Genomic DNA, 18,273 nt, shown 5'->3' on the forward strand with positions numbered 1-18,273 from the left:
TGGGATTAGCACTACTTGTGAAATGCTTAGGAGGTGGGGGTTTCAAAGTCATTATGCCCGTGCATTATGCAGGATTAGCAGCATCAAAGGGAGGGGATGGGGGTAGCATTAACAAAGGGAAGGAATGTTAATAGTATGTAGCTGCAGTTACTAAACAACCACGTAAAAACTAAAGTATGAACTACATAGTATAATCAGCATACTAAATATACTTTCCAATAAGCTGAGCTACTAACAGTAAGTAATACATTACAATTCTATGTCACAAAAAATATAATATGCTTCCAGCTAAACTTTTTTCTGTTGCATCACACGGGTCTACCCCGTACTATATACTACCATAGACAAACCCAACATTAAATTATATACTGTATTACTATACACCACTCTATACTTTCGTCTATAATATTACCCTAAGTATTATTCTACCCACCCTACTATATACCACACTGCTGTATATTCACTATACAATTACGATACTGTATATTATCTTATACATTGTATTAAACATTGTATTAAACATTACAATTTTATACTATTTTATACTATTTATACTATTTTATACTATTTATACAATCTGCTATGTACTATACGGTCAATGGTATAGTGTATAACAGATTGTATAAATAGAATAAAATTGCAATGTTTAATACAATGTATAAGGTAATATACAGTATCGTAATTGTATAGTGAATATACAGCAGTGTGGTATACAGTAGGGTGGGTAGAATAATACTTAGGATAATATTATAGACGAAGGTCTATATAGTAATACAGTATATAATTTAATGTTGGGTGGCATCTGTGCAGGACCGCCCTTTCCTGCAACCGCATTGGGGCTCCGCAAGCCTCTCCTCAGCGTGCCTAGCAAGGCGATGTTGAATAATCCTTGCCAGGACCTTTCCCGGCACACTGAGGAGTGAGATGCCCCTGTAGTTGTTACAGTCTGTGCGGTCTCCCTTCTTAAAGATGGGGACCACCAGGGCTTCCGGCCACTTTACTAACACCATACCACCAACACCACCATCACTAACACCAGTAACACCACCACTATCACCACTACTAACAACCATAATCACTAACACCACCATCACTAAAACAACTAACACCACCACTAACACTACCATTATTAACACCACCACCATCACTAGCACCACCACCACTAATACCACCAACATTAACACCACCACTTTCTCCCCCTGCCAGTATGGGACTCCAAAGACAATATCCCCGTAGAGACTTAACAGGCTGTAGGGGAAAGTGCTGTTAGCCAGCAGTACGAATGAAGGCTGGCACGGCACACGAGGGGGTTGGATTGCCAGCACCACACCCGGTCGCCTTTGTCTCCCTCGTGGCGATCTTTACACACCGCACCAGGTACTCATTCGAGGTTGAGTCGACCTAGGGGAGGCCCAGCACCGGTTCAGATAATCGTCACTGCTGTTGGCCTTGAAAGGGAATCCACCTCGGGGTCGCCGGGTTCATATCGTGGCGCGCTGTCAGCTACACGACCGTTCCACACACACAGAGTCACACAGAGAGTCCCACACACACACACAGACTCATACAGAGAGACTCACACACACAGTCACACAGAGAGTCCCACACACACACACAGACTCACACAGATAGTCTCACACACACAGACTCACACAGAGACTCACACACACTCACTCACAGAGAGATCTAACACAGAGAGACTCACACACAGACACACACAGTCACACAGAGAGAGTCACACACACAGACTCACACAGAGAGACTCACACACAGACTCATACAGAGAGAGTCTCACACACACACACACACAGACTCACTCACAGAGAGACTCACACACAGAGAGTCTCACACACAGACTCACACAGAGAGACTCACGCACAAAGAGACTCACACACAGACTCACACAGAGAGTCTCACACACACAAACTCATACAGAAAGACTCACACACAGAGAGACTCGCACACAGAGAGACTCACACACAGATAATCTCACACACAGACACACACAGACTCACACAGAGAGACTCACGCACAGAGAGACTCACACACAGACTCACACAGAGAGTCTCACACACACACAGACTCATACAGAGATACTCACACACAGACAGACTCACACAGAAAGTCGCACACACACAGACTCACGCAGAGAGACTCACACACACAGACTCACACAGAGAGACTCGCACACAGACTCACACAGACTCACACAGAGGGACTCACGCACAGAGAGACTCACACAGAGAGACTCACACACACACAGACTCACACAGAGAGACTCACACACACAGACTCACACAGAGAGACTCACACACACACAGACTCACACAGAGAGTATCACACACACAAACTCACACAGAGAGACTCACACACAGAATCATACAGAGAAGCTCACACACACACAGACTCACGCACAGAGAGACTCACACACAGACTCACACAGAGAGTCTCACACACACACAGACTCATACAGAGATACTCACACACAGACAGACTCACACAAAGTCGCACACACACAGACTCACACAGAGAGACTCACACACACACAGACTCACACAGAGAGACTCACACACACAGACTCACACAGAGAGACTCACACACACACAGACTCACACAGAGAGTATCACACACACAAACTCACACAGAGAGACTCACACACAGAATCATACAGAGAAGCTCACACACACACAGACTCACGCACAGAGAGACTCACACACAGACTCACACAGAGAGTCTCACACACACACAGACTCAAAGAGAGGCTCTCACACACACACAGTCTGATACAGAGAGACTCACACACACACAGACTCACACAGAGAGACACACACACACACAGACTCACACAGAGAGACTCACGCACAGAGAGGCTCACACAGAGAGACTCACACACACACAGACTCACACAGAGAGACTCACACACACACACAGACTCACACAGAGAGACTCACACACACACAGACTCACACAGAGAGACTCACGCACAGAGAGGCTCACACAGAGAGACTCACACACACAAACTCACACAGAGAGACTCACACACAGAATCATACAGAGAAGCTCACACACACACAGACTCACGCACAGAGAGACTCACACACAGAGAGGCTCACACACAGACACACACAAACTCGCACAGAGAGACTCACACACAGACTCACACAGAGAGTCTCACACACACACAGACTCATACAGAGAGACTAACACACAGAGAGACTCACACACAGACAGCCTCACATACAGACACACAGACTCACACAGACAGACTCATACAGAGAGACTCACACACACACACAGACTCACTCACAGAGAGACTCACACACAGAGAGACTCACACAGACACACACAGACTCACACAGATAGACACACACACAGACTCATACAGAGAGTATCACACACACAGATTCACTCACAGAGAGACTCACACACAGACATACATAGAGAAACTCACACACAGAGAATCTCACACACACACAGACTCACTCACAGAGAGACTCACACACAGAGAAACTCACACACAGAGAGACTCACACACACACAGACTCACTCACAGAGAGATCTAACACAGAGAGCCTCACACACTAAGAGACTCACACACACTCATACAGAGAGTTTCACACACAGACACACACAGAGAGACTCACACCACCACCGCCACCACTCACCCACAGCTCGGTTCCACTCCTCACCTGCTCTGGGGTCTGTCGGCGCCTCTAACGGCCAAACTGCCAGTGGGAAGCACTCGCGACCACCTTCCATGTCCCCCCCCTCACCCCCATGCCCCTCCCCCTCACCCCCCATGCCCCTCCCCCCATGCCCGACCCCCTCACCCCCCATGCCCCTCCCCCTCACCCCCATGCCCCTCCCCTCACCCCCCATGCCCCTCCCCTCACCCCCCATGCCCCTCCCCCCGCTGCTACTTCCGCCGGGGCCGAGTGGAGGCGGCGCGCGCAGTGCATTGTGGGTGGCGAGCGGCAGATTTGGATTCCCGCTCACGGCCACCGTCAGTGGCGAGCGAGCGCTTCTGAAGCGGCGGCTCGCTGGGCCTCCTCTAGGTCGACTCAGCCTGAAGGTGAGAACCTCGCGCGGTGTGTCCCATCAGCAGCGGCGGCGGCGGTGGGAGGAGACAGAGGAGGCGCCTGGCCCACAGCCGTCACGTTCTGCGGAGCTCACGGCGCAGCTTCAAGCAGAGCGCGGCCCTGCTGCTGCTGCTGTTGTGGTTACATTATAGTTGTGGTTACATTATAGTTGTGGTTACATTATAGTTGTGCTTACATTATAGTTGTGGTTACATTATAGTTGTGGTTACATTATAGTTGTGGTTACATTATAGTTGTGGTTACATTATAGTTGTGGTTACGTTTTAGTTGTGGTTACGTTATAGTTGTGCTTACGTTATAGTTGTGGTTACGTTATAGTTGTGGTTACGTTATAGTTGTGGTTACGTTATAGTTGTGGTTACGTTATAGTTGTGGTTACGTTATAGTTGTGGTTACGTTATAGTTGTGGTTATGTTATAGTTGTGGTTACGTTATAGTTGTGGTTACGTTATAGTTGTGGTTACGTTATAGTTGTGGTCGTGGTTACTGTTGTGATTATAATTGTGTGGTTACTGTGGTGGTTGTTGCAGGTGGTGGCACACGAGTCAACCCATAGCACCAGGGTCTAGCCCTCCTCTTGTACCGAGCCAGGCAGAGCAGTCAACCCATGGTACCTGAGTCTGGCCCGTGACCTCCTCCTGCACTTAGCCTGGCACAGCCGTCAAACCATGGCACCTGAGTTATTGTGGGGACGTGACCGCCATGTAGTAGTAAATGGCGACTGTTGATGTGTGTGGTCTTGTGTGTGGGCTTGTGTGTATGATGGTGAGTGTGATGGTGAGTGTATCATGGTTAGTGAGTAATACGGAGTGTGAGTTTGACTAATTCTCCCCCCTCTCCCTTTCGCTGTCTCTGCTTTCCCCCCCAACTACCTCGCCTGGTATACAGGAGTTTGTGGGTTCGATCCCGACCCTGATGCCTGCTGTATATTTGGAGTTTGCGTGTTTCTGTCTCTCTCCGTGATCGCGTGGATTTTTCTCTGGGTCCCCAGGTTTTCCCCTCCACATTAAGAAACTTTCGTTTAAAGTTTTGACGACTGAAGGAATTCATATTCTTGGTTCTTTCGATAAAGTCACTTCTATAGAAAACAAAAAAATAGATATATTTTTGATAAAATAAAAATAAGATCAATTGAAAATAATAAAAGCAATTTATTGGATTTATTATATTTTTATTAATATTATTTGTTTTGTTTTCTATTTATGTGACTTTACCGAAAGAACCAAGAATATGAATATTCATTTAAAGTATTTGGCTGCTATAATTTACACGTTATGATGAGCCACTTCGTTGAGCTATCATTGGTGCCAAGTCGCTTCTGAAAAAGAGATGTTTAGCTCGGTGGATCTTACCTGGTAAAATGAAAATCGTTGAGATTTTTGTCGAGTTTTCTCTGTCCTTCCCGAGCACAACAAACAGGAGCAGGGGGAGGAGCATTCTCCACTAAGTGGTGGTGACGACACCACGGCGCTTGTGGCAGGATATGTACACCACAGATATCCATCACATAGAGACCCATAGAGTCATCACACATAGACCTATACAGTCACCACGCACAGACCCTCAGACTTGCACAGAGAACCATAGACTCACCACAGAGAACCATAGACTCACCACAGAGACCCATAGACTCATCAAACAGAGAACCACAGACTCAAACAGATCCACAGAGTCCTGTAGACTCACCAAACAGAGACATAGACTCACCACAGGGAGACACAGACTCGCCACACAGAGACCCATATAATCACCACAGAGACCCATAGACTTACACAAAGGCACATAGACTCATCACACAGAACCACAGACTTAAACATACCCACAGACTCGCACAGAGGTCTATAGACTCACCACACAAACACATAGACTCACCACGGAGACGCATAGACTCACCCCACAGACCCATAGACTCGCAGAGAGATCCATGCACTCGCATAGATACGTATAGACTCACAGAGATACCCATAGACATACAAAACGCATCGACCTAATCACACAGAGAACCACCGACTCAAACAGACTCGCACAGAGCCCTATAAACTCACCTCACAGAGACACAGACTCCCCTCACAGAGACCCACGGACTCTCACAGAGACCCATAGACTCACCACAGAGATTAATCGACTCACAGAGAGACCCAAGGGCTCGCATGTGAATGTGTGATGATTTAGTTGAAGGTGGAGGGGGGGTTACCAGGCCCTGGCACCCATCCAGAACTCCTTGTGGCCACTGTGGTGGCTGCGAGGCGACGTGAGGTTCACAGCTGGTCAGGGTTGGCACCCCCCCCCCCCCCCCAAATGGTTCTCACAACCACCGCTGCAATATCAACCGTCACCATTCGCCAATAAGTCAGTGACATCACCACGGCGCCTGTGCCAGGCCAGGTGCACTTTGAAGCCACGTGAAGTGTCGAAGGCTCGCTGACCGGAGGTCCTGGAACAGACCCAGGTGCCATGGGTTGGCTGACTGAGATGGCTGGCAGATGCACCACCTGTACCCCGTACTGTGCCAAATTGTTGCATATTTATCATCCGGTGTTCCGCTCGTTGTTGTGAGCGTCACTCTTCCGTTGTTGTTGGAGGGCGACTGTCTCCAACTGCCCAGTAGAAGCGTCCTACACGAGCCTCCCCCGCAGAGGCTGATCCCAACACCGCTGGTACCAGTCGTGGGCAAAGCCCACTCGGCTCCATATCCTCCCGTACCGCATCAGTCCACCTCCACTCCAGCCCATGCCGTGCCCGCCCAGCCCCCTCCATCCACCCACATACTCACCTATCGGCTTACTGACGCACTCACCCACTGATATCTGCTCACGCACCCACGCATTAAATTTTAAATGCAGGCTACGCAAAGCATCGTGATCAAATTTCGATTTAAAGCTTTCGTGACTGCAGGGATTCATCTTCTTGGTTCTTTCGGTAAAATCACGTAGAATGGAAATAATAAAATAATAAAAATAAAACATAATAAAATATTTCTCACGACGTTTCGGCCACAACGCAAGCAGCCGTCCTCAGGTGAAGAACAGGTCTGTCAGAAAGACAGCGTCTGAATGAACACCACCAGGCTTGGCAGCGTATATTTAAGAGAGACTCGATTAGCTGAGCCTTCTTATCCCGGAGCTTGTTGAAAGATCTTAAATTTTTGTGGAATCCCACCCCGTAGTGGTGGTTAAATTTCGATTTAAAGCTTTCGTGACTGCAGGGATTCATCTTCTTGGTTCTTTCGGTAAAGTCACGTAGAATGGAAATAATAAAATAATAAAAATAGAACATAATAAAATACAATTCTCACGACGTTTCGGCCACAATTTACACCAAAATCTACTCTCAACCACTTAAACCACATTGGTGAACGATGCGCACCCTAATCAGCCACTACGGTTGTGTGCAGGGTGTTGTGATGTCACGTAGTACGACGTTTCTCCTACTCCCCACCCCCCCCCCCCCCCCCGTTATAACGCGGCGTCTATTTTTGGCCTCGTCGCATTGGCCTTAATGGACCGCGTGGTGATGGTGAAAGATGATTCAGCGGTGGACACGAATTACCGGGGCCCCATTTAACATTCAGGTGACACGGGGCACAGTCCATGAAGAACCTCTTATCTGTCCTGTAAGCAGACTCCTCTGCATGGGATATTTAACACCTCTTAATGCACAGACAACAGCCAACGCAGCCTCGCCTGCCGGAGGAGCTCGCTGGTGATCGGATAGTTTCCAGATCTCTCCAGGATCTGTGAGCTGCTCGCACACAAAGATCCCCCATGTAGCCTTTAACAGACTGTTGGGGTAAGTGCTTTATAAAATAATCAAAGGGGCTCCGCAATACGATGCAATCAAAATCACTGATCAGAGATTTTCCCATATACTGTATGGTCTCTGTTTATCGTGAATGGAGACTAATTGTATTGATTCCACTCAGTCGATCCAACAGCAAGCTCAAAATGACCGATATCTGAAATATTCTGCGTTTCACAGATCATACAAAGCAACGGTATTGATGCCCGATTCGTATGTATTTTTATCTAAAAATTTACGTAGTCTATCAGACTTTTTTTTATTAAATCGCTCTGCAAAAAGTCATTTTGTATAATTATAAATCAATGTTATGCTAATGCAAAAATTCATCTTGGCCGCAATTCAGTTTACTCCGATGTGTTATGTCACCTTTAACTCGATCCTTTGAATATACAATTTTATATTAAACTTAATTTATACTCTTTGGTTTTTTTCGGTAAAGTCACGTAGGTGAAAACAACTAAATTAAATAACGACGTTTCGGAAGCAACACAAGCCTCCGGCATCGGGTGTAACTGCTCCAGCAAAATTACTGTAGCGTATAGAGCAAGCTATTTAGAGACACGTTATATAGGGTACTCGGGGTGGAGGAGCCAAGGAGTCGTGGGGGGGGGGGGAGCATGCGGCAGGCCGTGTGGCGTCGCGGGCGGTTATGCAGGGGATTAGCTGAGTTAAGCCGATAGATAAACATCTTTTTCTTTTCGATTTAAAGCTTTCGTGACTGCAGGGATTCATCTTCTTGGTTCTTTCGGTAAAGTCACATAGAAGGGAAGTAATAAAATAATAAAAATTCAACATAATAAAATAATTCTCACGACGTTTCGGCCACAACACAAGCAGCCGTCCTCAGGTGAAGACCAGGTCTGTCGAGGCGACAGCGTCTAAATGAAACACCACCACGTGCTTGGAGCGTCTATTTAAGCTGGGTCGGAAGGGGGGAAAAAATGCGCCTTGACAAAAGAATCTGCATATCAAGAGGAATTTAGCATATTTATGAAAAATGCAAGAATGCGACCAGTGCTACTTGTGAAATGCGCAGGAGGTGGGCGGGGGGTTTTCAAAGTCATATTATGCCCATGCATTGGTGGACAGCGAGTCGACTCTGGTTTTCGCCTCCCTCCACTCAGAGCCTACATGGACGACATTACAACATTGACCACCACTGTCCCATGCACCAGGAGACTGCTCAGAAAACTCGAGGAGAACATCAGCTGGGCCCGTATGAAGATTAAACCATCCAAGTCACGCAGCATCTCGATTGTGAAGGGAGTACTCTGTGACCTGAAATTCTTCATCGGAGATGACCAAATCCCAACAGTGTCTGAGCAGCCGGTAAAAAGCCTTGGAAGGTGGTATGATGCAAGCCTGAAGGACAAAGACCAGGTGCAACAGCTGCGCAAAGACATCAGTAGTAGCCTACAGTCCATCGACAACACCCAGCTACCTGGAAAGTTAAAGGCCTGGTGTCTGCAGTTTGGTCTCCTACCCTGGGTGTTGTGGCCCCTAGCAGTGTATGAGGTTCCAATCTCAACAGTGGAGAAGATGGAAAGAGGAGCCACGAGCTACTTAAAGAAGTGGCTCGGAGTTCCACGATGCCTTACCACCATAGGCCTCTATGGAGATGGTGTCCTCAAGCTGCCCCTCACCAGGGATTCATCTTCTTGGTTCTTTCGGTAAAGTCACGTAGAAGGGAAGTAATAAAATAATACAAATTCAACATAATAAAATAATTCTCACGACGTTTCGGCCACAACACAAACAGCCGTCCTCAGGTGAAGACCAGGTCTGTCGAGGCGACAGCGTCTAAATGAAACACCACCACGTGCTTGGAGCGTCTATTTAAGCTGGGTCGGAAGGGGGGAAAAAATGCGCCTTGACAAAAGAATCTGCATATCAAGAGGAATTTAGCATATTTATGAAAAATGCAAGAATGCGACCAGTGCTACTTGTGAAATGCGCAGGAGGTGGGCGGGGGGTTTTCAAAGTCATATTATGCCCATGCATTATGCAGGACCAGCAGCATCAAAGGGAGGAGTAGCATTAACAAAGGGAAGGAATGTTAATAGTATGTAGCTGCAGTAACTAAACAACCACGTAAAAAGCTAAAGTATAAACTACATAGTATCATCAGTATGCTAAATATACTCTCAATAAGCTGAGCTACTAACCGTAAGTAATACATTACAATTCTAGGTCGCAAAAAGTATAATATGCTTCCAGCTAAACTTTTTAAACTTTTTCCTTACATCACACGGGTCTATCTCGTACTATATGTTGCCATAGACAAACCCAACATTAAATTGTATACTGTATTACTATACACTACCCTATGTCTTAGAATAATACATAGTGTAATATTACACTATGTATTATTCTACCCACCCAACTGTATATCACACTGCTGTATATTTAATATACAATTACGATACTATTTATTACCTTATACACTGCATTAAACATTACACTTTAATACTATTTATTATTATTATACAATATGCCATACACTACACTGGGGGAGGGTGAGTAGAGTGCCCATACAACGGATGGGGGGGGGGGGAGATTGGCATGGGGGGGACAATTTTTGCGCTATTGAATCACTGTTGTACATCAACATTTCTTAGTGATGGTGGTGTATAAAGCTGGGAGTAAAAGACTGGGAAGCAGAGTATCTGATAGAAAACGGGCTAGTTTGTAGGTAGGCGAGTTGATCGTGGACACGATGGGCCGTAGTGGGGTACCTTCTTTATGGCTCTTTGGGACATTCTGTCTGCAGGAAGGCCACCCACACAGATTCTTATCTGAAGCCACTCACTCAGCTACTTACTTGCTCACTCATCCATTCACTCAGTCAACCACTCATTCAAGCACTCAACCCCTCACCCAACCCCTCACCCAACCACTCGCTCAACGACTCGCTCAACCACTCACTTAACCACTCACTCAACCACTCACTCACTTAATTAATTACTCAACCACTCAACCAATTACTCTCTCGCTCACTCTTTCACTCAGCCACTCATTCAGCCACACCCACTCAATTACTCACTCACTCAACCACTCAGCAGCACACTCACTGCGCTACTCACTCAACCACTCACTTACTCAACCACTCGCTCAACCATTCAACCACTCAGTCACTCCCTTCACTGCTCACTGAACGACTAACTTACTCAGCCACTCGCTCAACCACTCAATTATTGACTCAACCACTCACTCACTCAACCATTTACACACTCAGCCATTAACTCAACTAATCACTCACTCAATTATTAGCACAACCACTAACTCACTCAACGACCTACCCACTCGCTCACCTACCCACTCGCTGACCTTTCCATTAACCTACCCACTCGCTGACCTACCCATTCACCTACCCACTGACTAATCTACCCCCTTGCCTATCCACTTACCTACTCACTCGACTTTTTTAATTTGACCACGTAAGGCCCACGGAGCTCTATAGCTCGTTTTCAGAAGTGACCTGGCCACAAATGATAGCCCAATGAAGTCTCTTATCATGTGGAAATGTAAAGCAGCCAAATACTCTCAATGCATATTTCTAAATATGGAGGGAAAAACCGAAGGATCCGAAAAAAATGCACACGACTAAGAGGAGAGAGCGAGACATACAAACTCCAAATATGCAGGCATCAGAGTCAGGAGTGAACCCACAACCTCCTGTATACTGGGTGAGGTGGTTAACATCTCGCCACCTGGGTTTCCGTATCCATCCCCGTGTCTCTTCTTCAGCGTGTGTGCTACAGGTGGGTGTCTCGGATTGCCAGCGCCATGTGACGGAGCTCCAGGGCGTGCTGCGTGCCCGCCAGGAGGGGCTTGGTGAGATGCTCTCACCCTGACTGAGCGCGGGAACACAGTGGGGCGGCACCAGCGGGACTCCCTGGACAACGCAGCCAAGGTGCACGCCAGCCACTCGCTCACTAATTCAGCCACTCACTCACTCACTCAACCACTAACTTAAACCATTTGCTCAGCTACTCACTGACTCAACCACTCGCTCAACCACTCGCTTAACCACTCGCTCGCTCATTGAACCAATCGCTCGCTCACTGAACCAATCGCTCCATCAACCACTTCCTCACTCAACCACTCATTCAGCCACTCACTCACTCACTCAACCATTCACTCACTCACTCAACCAATCAGTCACTCAATCATTAATTCAACCACTCACTCACTCAACCACTCACACACAGGCTCTTTTTTTAGAAGTGACCTGGCCACAAATTATAGGTCAACAACGTGCCTTATGAGGAAATGTATAGCAGCAAACTACTCTAAATGCCTGTTTTTAAATGTATAGGGAAAATCCAGGGGACCAGAAGAAAAATACACTTGACCATGGAGAGAACATGCAAACTCCAAATATACAGGTGTCAGGGTTGGAATCTTACCGACAACCTCCTGTATACCAGACGAGGTAGTTAACGTCTGTACCCAGGCAAGCTGTACATCGAGCTGGAGTGGACCGTGCGGCCCATTCCTATCATGCGAGTGGCTCCTGTTGTTATTGTGTTCATATCAGTTCAATTCAGATCATTTATTAGGTATAGCCCTGTGCGCCATTCGACTCTTGACTCGGGTGCAACCGCAACAAACAAAAACATGAGCAAGAAACATCTTAAAGTGACTACGCGCAACAGAAAAATCCAGGTAAAAACAGCAAAGTCTTCCAGAAAAAGCACCGTATATCAATGCTGTGTGCAAAAATCCCAGTGGGATGCAAGTCAAACAATAACAACCATAAGACAATTTAGATTAAAGTTATCAGTCCTACTCTGTACAACAACAAACAAATATGGCTAATTCAAAACGTTTTCGAAATCACCAAAACAAGGCTATAAAAATAACGTAACAGTGATCATAAGAACTGTGATTCAAATTTAACAATAAACGATATACATAACATGTACGACCAAACTTTGCAGCCATAGCTGGCAGCATGAGTTGCTCCATAACAGAATGAGTAGCAGTAGGAGCATCAAAAATTTTCAATGCACCTTTTAAAGATCAGTACACTATAAACAAAACTCAAGATCATACTTTGCAGTGATCATCCGGAGCAATACATTTGATTTCAGGCCACTGAATAGCAGTGGTAGCTCGGTGTACAACTCCTCTAGAGCAGTTGAGTGGAGACCTCAAAGATAGTGATCCAAGTTGCAGTTTATTGGCGATAGCATTCCAGACCCTGGGGGCATCAATAGAAAAGGCCCTTCCACCAGTATTTGTACGGCAATAAGGAATGTGAAGCTGGTAAATGAGCAAAGACCTTGGGTCACATTTGTTCTTCGAAACAGTAAGGAGATCCAGCAGGTAGTCTGCTGATTTTTTGTAAGTACATCGTGAATAAATAAGATTTGATGTACAAGCCGTCGATCATGAAGAGAAGTTACGTTTGACCCAATGTAAGATCGCAGAGGTGCATCCGATATGGGCAGTTCAATGCAAATCTTAAGGCTAAGTATTGTATATGCCGGGTCTTGAAACATTTATACAAATAATAATTTAATGGAAATGAAAAAATAAATAAATATCTGAAATCATGCTAACGTATGTAATTATGCTAATGTATGCAGTTATTATAATTAGGCTTAGCTTCATTGTCTAGGGTCGTGTTATCAATCTGGATAATACAATGAATTGTATGAAGTTATGCAAGTGTGATGTAATTATGCTGAATTAAGCTTGGCTTCGTTGTCTAGGGTTGTATTATCAATCGGAATAATGCAATTATTCTTGCTTTAATATTTACTGATTATGTCTTAGTGTGTATGTCAGGTCTCCAAATTCAAATCTCACCGCAGGATACAGTTCTTATAATTAAGATTATTATGCATGAACTTAGGAAGGCACCACTCATACACTTCTGTGTTAAGCAACTTTAATCTCCTAAACAAAAACATAACACTCTAATATGCGAACTCTTATGCTTGGAATTGTCAACACAGTACTCCTGGAGATGTTCTCCTCATTGATCCGTACAATTAACCCTCAATGATTACGTTGTTAAACTGGGTAACAGAACAATTGCTTAATTCCTCAGAGTAACACGAGCATATACGGCGATAGGAAAAAGTCCTTAAACATGCATGCGACGATATTCATACGAACGGAAATAAAGAAACATATCCCAAAGGCAAAAGTATACGTCAATGAATTCATCGGTCAGATTATGCATTTAACGAAACCTCTTGGAACAATGGTGTGCGGCAGTGTGCCTGCTTCAGCAGATGCTTATCAATTGGCTAATGCTTTAATTAATTCGCTGGCAAGATTCTGTGATCAAAAGAAAGATTTTAACACAATAGTCTCCCTGTGAGCGTGTAGGTTCATAACGTAGGTTTCAAACGTTTAGTTTACATCAATGAATTCATTGGTAATATTTATGCAATTAAAAAGAAAAATAACGACTAATATAATTCTTAACGACCGTATCTACGTAACTCAATGGGCAGCAATTTTCTTCGTTATCAGCTAATAGTTGACGCACTCTTATCATTAGTCTTCTTAATTTAGTCGGGGTATGTGTTTTATGTGTGTGGTGGTTTTAATTCCTTGATCAATTCTTTGCGTCAAGCAGACGCCGGGCGATGTGTTGTAGTGTGGGCGTGTCATACGAACAGCTTCCTCGCTCTCTCTCTTGAGGCAGCAGCAGTTTTTGTCCACTGCTGGATGAAGGGAGTCTGCACAATGCTCGTCGTCGGTGGTGCGCGATGATTCCGTCAGATGGCGCCCGCAGCTCGTTCCCTGCTTGCCGTTCCTCACTTTTGTCTTGGTTCCCAGCTGGTGCTGGTCGGTGTGTGTGGGTGGAACCCACGTCGCTCTCCTCCTCACGGGCGGCTGGTCATGCTCTTTCCCTTGCTGGATAAGCGGAGTCGGCACAACGCTTGTCGCTTGTCCGCTGGCAGCTGACACCCTTGCTCGGTGACACTCTGTGGCGCTGCTGCGTGCTCTCTCTCCTGCTCCGTGCTGTCTGGCGGTGCACGATTGCGCGTGCAGCTGGTTCTCAGCGATGCTGGCTTGGACGATGCTTGGCGCTTTCCGTCCTTTCTCGAGGTTGATTGCTTGTCGTTGCTCTCCTTGATCGTGCAGCTGTTGGGTGGGAGCTGACACTCAGTGTAGAGTAACTTTGAGCGACACTTCTTCTGTCAGCGCTGAACTCTGACTCCGTGACCCGTCGCTACTCGACAAGCCTCGCCATCCTTGGTTGATTGCAGAACCTACCCCTGAGCTTGCCGCTTGCCCAACTCTTCTGTATTGTGTAGTCTTCTGTCCCTTGCAGTAGTCTCGTGGCTTCTGCTGATGCAGCTCGTTGACGGTGTGCCAGTCACGGGGGCAGGTTTCCGGAGCCTGCTGATCGCAGCACTATATTGTGTGTGTCGTGTCTCTGTTTTTACGTGAAATTTTCTCCCCTCGGCTCACCTTCTCACAAAACTTCCTTTGATTTCGCTCTCAGCCTGTGGGAACAGCTGTTTGTCCGGCCTGTGTGTGTTCTAATTTTATTGAAGTAATATAAGTTTCATCAAGGCCTGGTTCCTGTCGTCTTCCTCAAGCCATCCCGCCATCAATGGAAACAGCTGCTCCAGATTGCCCCCAAGTGCGTCCTTCCAGTCCTCCAACCCTCTGCAATAATTCATCTGGAAGGAGGGGGGAGATTCCCCCTGTCCGGTTGCATTCTCTGCTCTTCCCTCTCCCCTCTCCCTTATTGATTTTATTGCTTCCACATGCTTCTAGAAGACAAAGGCGGCTGGGAGGCTTTCTCTATTAAATACATTTTATCTTGGTCACGCGTGATTGACCGATTTAGCCTTTTTTATTCTTCTTGATGACCCTTGGTCTGATACTTCATAATTATTATTTGGTTTATGTCTATCTTAGATTTTTTATTTAGCTTTGTTATTACCACGTATTTCCTAGGGTTTTATTAACCTTCCTTTGTTGTCTGTCTGTATCCAGGGATTTGTGCTGTTTTAATCGAGTCCTATTTTGATGTCCTGAGGTTAGAGATCTAACTAAGTTTTTACTTAAGCTTTCTTGACTGCTGGAATTCATATTCCTTGTTTTTTTTGGTAAAGTCACGTATATAGCAAGATACAACAAGAAACAATGTGAGGTGAATGTGTAAAATAAGGTAATTCATAACTCGAGGCCACCAATGTGACTGCAGCCTGGGTGAATGTGTTGACAGTCTATGATGCCCACTTATTCTGGTCGCTAATTTTTGGACTTCGTTAACTAAAATAACCTACAAAAAAAACTTGTCTGTTCGGTTTTCGCCGCCCGGGAAGCTGGCGACGCCTGTTTTTTTTGTACGTGCTTTGTGGCGGTCTTTGAAGCCGTGTAGACATTTCTCCAGAATCTCATTAGCAATCTCCCCCCCCCCTCTTTTTTTAAATTACCTTTTATGGCTTATCTCTGGCTGCCTGGTCGGTGTGAAGGGCAGCTGCTGTGTGGGAGCGGGGTGTGCCTCACCCTTTCATGTCCCATGCTCGCCCCGATCAATTATTAAAAAAAATTGGCAGAACTATTCTTAATATTATTTTTTGGATAAAGACCTATATATACAACACGAATGATAAATTAAGTCACGCTTCTTCAGTAAAGTACTGGGGGCTGATTTATATACGATGTCACAGTAATCAAGTAGAGGCAGTATGGTAGCTTTTATCAATTCCAAGCGGAACATAGGGGGGACGCAGTGCTTGTGTCGATACAGAAAACCTATTTTTAAATCCTTTATATTAAGTTCGCTTGCTTGCTTGCTTACGTCCGTGCAAATCTTTCGGTCGTTTTTTAACCCACTTCCCGTGATCCAATCGAGCTGACATTTTCCACACAGACTCGTTGTGACAGACAATTAATGTTCGTGAAAAAAAATTCCCAAAATTTTACACTTTTTAGGCAAAAAAAAAATATTTTACATATATTCAAAAGAACTCATTCTTGGCTTTGGCTGAACGTCACAGTATAAGAGCCCAGAGCGTAACCCCTCCACAGGCCGTGGCGGAGTAGCGCAGTTGGTAGCGCCCTCGCTTCCCATGCCAATGGTCGCGGGATCGATCCCCGCATCCTCCACAGGCGAATATATTTTTAAATCCTTTATATTAAGTTCGCTGCCACGCATATAAAGGATTTATAGTGAAAAACTTTGTTTTTACGGGTTATACTTATTAAATCCTTTATATTAAGTTCACTCGCTTGCTTACGACCGTGCAAATCTTTCGGTCGTTTTTTAACCCACTTCCCGTGATCCAATCGAGCTGACGTTTTCCACACAGACTCGTTGTGCGTGACAATGTATTTTCGTGAAAAAAAATTCCAAAATTTTACACTTTAGGAAAAAAAAAATTGTATGACTGTGTGTGTGGGGGGGGGGGTCTGTTTTGTATGTATGTGCGTGCAAGTCTTCATCCTGGTTCTGGTTGTATGTGCTTGCGTGTGTGAGTGCGTGAGACGAGGTGGCCGAGTGGTTAAGGCGATGGACTGCTAATCCATTGTGCTCTGCACGCGTGGGTTCGAATCCCACCTTCGTCGGGATTTTTTAAAAATCCTTTATATTAAGTTCGCTTGATTGCGCGCTTACGACCGTGCAAATCTTTCGGTCGTTTTTTAATCCCTTCCGTGATCCAATCAAGCTGACATTTTCCACACAGACTCGTTGTGCGTGACAATTAATTTTCGTGAAAATTTTTTTCCAAAATTTTACACTCTTTAGGAATTTTGTTTATTTAATTACCAATTGCTTAATGGTGGCAGGCAATCATCTGACCCATAGGTGGCCACACATATAAAGGATTTATAGTGAAAAACTTTGTTTATACGGGTACATTTTTTATTTTTGTCTTTTTACCAATATAATCAATGTGATCTTGAAAATTCAGTTTTGAATCAAAGATGACCCCAATATACTTATAGATCTTGACTTGCTCTATTTTATTATTTAAGGAATATAATTGGAAAATAACTTCCTGCTTTAGTCCTGGTGAGAAGCATAGCATCTTGGTTTTGGAGGTATTCAGGACCAGTTTAAGAGCAACTAGCTGATGTTGTAGTTTGTTGAAATCACCCTGGAGCTTGGCAATCACTTCATCCGGAGAGCGGCCAGCACTAATCGGTATCGTGTCATCTTAACACTGTTTGACCTTCAACCGTCTGTGAATACAGTTTGGATGCGAGAAGAAAGGTAATTTTTTAACCATTCTACTGCGTGTTTGGAGAAATGGAGGCAACTTAGTTTACTAAGCAGGGTGTTGTGGTCCACTGTGTCAAAGGCTTTGGACAAGTCAAGAAAAAGACTGGCGCAGAACTGCTTATTATCAAGGCTACTGTAAATGTGATTCAGAGAGTCTAATGC

At 45.3% G+C, this 18,273-nt stretch overlaps 1 long non-coding RNA gene and 1 other non-coding gene across 2 annotated transcripts in view; both read left to right on the forward strand.

The window, feature by feature from the left end:
• Positions 1-3,959: 3,959 nt before the first annotated feature.
• LOC133361649 (uncharacterized) overlaps positions 3,960-18,273 on the forward strand; it is a 28,857-nt gene continuing 14,543 nt past the window's right edge. Inside the window, exons 1-2 of the long non-coding RNA XR_009757402.1 lie at positions 3,960-4,072; positions 11,649-11,814. This is a non-coding gene — a long non-coding RNA (uncharacterized LOC133361649). The remainder of the gene's footprint in view (positions 4,073-11,648; positions 11,815-18,273) is intronic.
• TRNAS-GCU (transfer RNA serine (anticodon GCU)) lies at positions 17,372-17,453 on the forward strand. The gene has a single exon. It is a non-coding gene; the product is annotated as a tRNA-Ser (tRNA).

Source organism: Lethenteron reissneri, unplaced genomic scaffold, assembly GCF_015708825.2.
Source record: "Lethenteron reissneri isolate LAM-NWPU_2019-01 unplaced genomic scaffold, ASM1570882v1 scaffold_117, whole genome shotgun sequence".
Taxonomy (NCBI): Eukaryota; Metazoa; Chordata; class Hyperoartia; order Petromyzontiformes; family Petromyzontidae; genus Lethenteron; species Lethenteron reissneri.